Source organism: Muntiacus reevesi, chromosome X, assembly GCF_963930625.1.
Source record: "Muntiacus reevesi chromosome X, mMunRee1.1, whole genome shotgun sequence".
Taxonomy (NCBI): Eukaryota; Metazoa; Chordata; class Mammalia; order Artiodactyla; family Cervidae; genus Muntiacus; species Muntiacus reevesi.
In genome coordinates this window covers 145,653,788-145,656,840 of record NC_089271.1, presented here as the reverse complement: position 1 = coordinate 145,656,840, position 3,053 = coordinate 145,653,788, and positions in this window count along the sequence as shown.

Genomic DNA, 3,053 nt, shown 5'->3' with positions numbered 1-3,053 from the left:
CCTCCATCCTTCATCCACACAGGGCGAGCTCCTCACCACAATCTCCAAACTGCGAACCTCACACAGCACACACGACGCTCCTCTCACGACCTCGGGACAGCCCGGAAGCAACCAGCCTCTCCTGAGAGGGAGCAGTGCCGATTGGCCAGCACAGTGCGCATGCGGGAGGCGGGGCCTGGGCCTCACCCCGCCCCTTACAGAACAGCCCTCCGGGGGGGAGGGGGTGCTCAGGCTGGGGACGCACGCTGCGGCTCTCCATGTTCTGTCTGCAGAGGACACTGCCCTTGCGGGCCGTTTTCCTGGGAAATCACAGAAGGCCAGGGGAGTGAGGAACAGGTGCTCCAGCCTCTGTCCGCCTGATGAAGGAGCATTTACCAACTCCCAGTCACTCTCCCATTGGTTTCCGTTCCACTCACTCCCTTCCGCTTGCAGACCAAGAGCCACCCTCCAGGGTGTCGTACAAACCACACCCCCCTATTTTCAGATTTGGATTTTCTTTTTTTTTTTTAAGTCAGTGTTACCTAATCCTTAAATAGCCTTGCTTACTTATGTTGTCTGCAAATCACCATCAATTGTATCAGGTTCTCTGTAGTCTTCCGCCACTTCCTCTTTGCATCACTCGACATTGTGGCAGTATCGACCAGTATCTACAGTGTGACCTGTCTCCACCGGGCTTTCTCTTTCCCTGCCCTGTCATGTACCCTTGTGGAGCCACGCCTCCCTTTGTCCCTCCATTTTTCTTCTTGTCCCTGGACATCTGCATGCTTTCCACTTGAGAGCCCTTCAGAGCACCGATGCAAGCAGTGTTCTGGTGTCTAGCCCATGTGCAATATGCATTTCAGTGTTTAAGGGAGGGGGATGGCTAGGTCATAGGCTCACTGAGTGCAGGGAAACTGTCTCCATCTTCTGCCTCCACCAGTGGGTTTAGTCTATTGTTCCATGATCTCACCAAATACTTGATGGAGTCAGGTTTCTTGCCTGTTGCCACTAGTGGATGTAAAATTACATCTGGAAATATCTTCCTTTACATGTCTGCAGTCGCTCATAAGGTTGAGCTCCCATGTGTGTGTCTGTGTGTGTGCATGTGGGTGTGCTTATTGGTCATTTCACTTTCTTTTTCTGTGACAGATCTCCTGGCATCATGACCTTTAATCATTTGGATCAGATGACTTCATTACAGACACACGTAGAAGCTTTTCACATATTCCAGATTTCAGTTTTGTGACATTGCCTCTTGATTGTAATAAAACATAAATAGTTCACGTTTTACTTTGTTAGCCATTTTTAGGTATAGCGTTCAGTGTCATGAAGTGACACCACCACTTCTGCCTTTAGGATTTGTTTCTTTCCAAACTGAAACTCTGTACACATTAAACACTTATTGTCAAACCCCTCCTCCTCCCAAGCCCTGACAACCACCATTTTACTTTCTGTCTCTGTAAATGTGCCTACTCTGGATACTTCATATATGCACTATTTTTATTTTATGGCCAGGATATCTCACTGAGCATATCTTTGATTTCATCCATGTTGTGATGCATGTCAGAATTCCTTTCCTTTTTAATGGCAAAGAATAATCATTGTTGGTGTATATCACATGGTTTCCTCATTCATCTGTTGATGGACAAATACTAATGCTGTACAAGCACAGGCATACAAGTATCTCTTTGAGTCTCTCATTTCACTTTATTTGGGTGTATACCCAGAAGTGGTATTTCTGGATCAGATGGTCATTATAGTATCAATTTTTTGAGTAATTGCATGCTGTTTTCCATAAGGGCCACACCATTTTACATTTCGAACAGTGAAGCACAAAGTTTCAACTTCTCCACATCCATGCCAACAGCTGTTATTCTGTGGATTTCTGGTAACAGGCATCCTGATGAATGTGAAGTGTGATTTTGAATTGCATTTCCCTAATCATTAGCCATATTGAGCATCTTTTCATGGGCTTATTGGTCATTTGCACATTTTCTTAAGAGAAATGTCTACTGAAGTCACTTGCCAATTTTTTATTCATGTTGTGTTGTTGCCATGGTGGTGGTAGTAGTTGAGTTGTGGGAGCTCTTTATGTATTTTGGATTTGAATCTCTTATCAGATAGATTTTGGGCAATTATTTTTTTCCATTCCATGAGTTGCCTGGTCTCTCTTGATAATGTCCTTTGATGTGCAAAAGCTTTGAATTTTGGTATAGTCCAATTTATCAATTTTTTTTCTTTTCCTGACTCCTGGATCTTTTGAAATAAAATACTCTTAACCCTAAAATCATCAAAGTGTTCTCCTATATTTAATTAGACTCATTTTAAGACAGTGCTTTGCCTTTTTAAGTCTTTGTTTGTGTAGACTTGATTTGAGGGCTGGTGTCAGAGATCTGATTGCTTGCTTTTTTTCCTCCCATGGAAAAATGATGGTACCATCCTCATTTATTGAGTGGTGTACACTTTCCCCACTATTAGCAATGCTATGTCTGTCATATGTCCAGTTTCTCTATGTTCCTGCTTCTGCTTCTCTAGCCCTTTACACCAGCCAGTTTATTTATCATGTGCCAAAACCACAGCTAGTAATAAAACGAAGATTCCAAGTTGGATCTGTCAAACTCTAAATCCTCAGGTATTAGCTACACTCCGATGCCTAAGACTCTTCAGTGATTCCTCCAACCCTCCACAAGAGGGTCTACCCTACATATGAGGACCCTTGACATCTTTTCTCATTTAACTCACCTTTTGTCATCTCCAAATACAACTTCCTGCAGTTTCCTCAGGCACATCTTTGCTGTTTTGTGTCACTGGGACTTTGAAGGAGCTCAACCAACTCCTCTGTGGAATCTTGGTTGGCACTCCTTCCTTTGCCTACCGCTGTGGCTTACAGCCTCTCTCCTCTCATTACACTGTAGGCCAGTCAACTGTGTGCTGCAGAAACTGTACTGTTTTGCCTCCCTTTGACCATTAGGCTGGAAACCTGCCTAATTCTAGCAAGCAGACTTAGAATTTGTAATTTATTTATTTATTTATTTTTAGTGTCTTCCAATTTCTTTTTTTTTTTTTTCAATTTT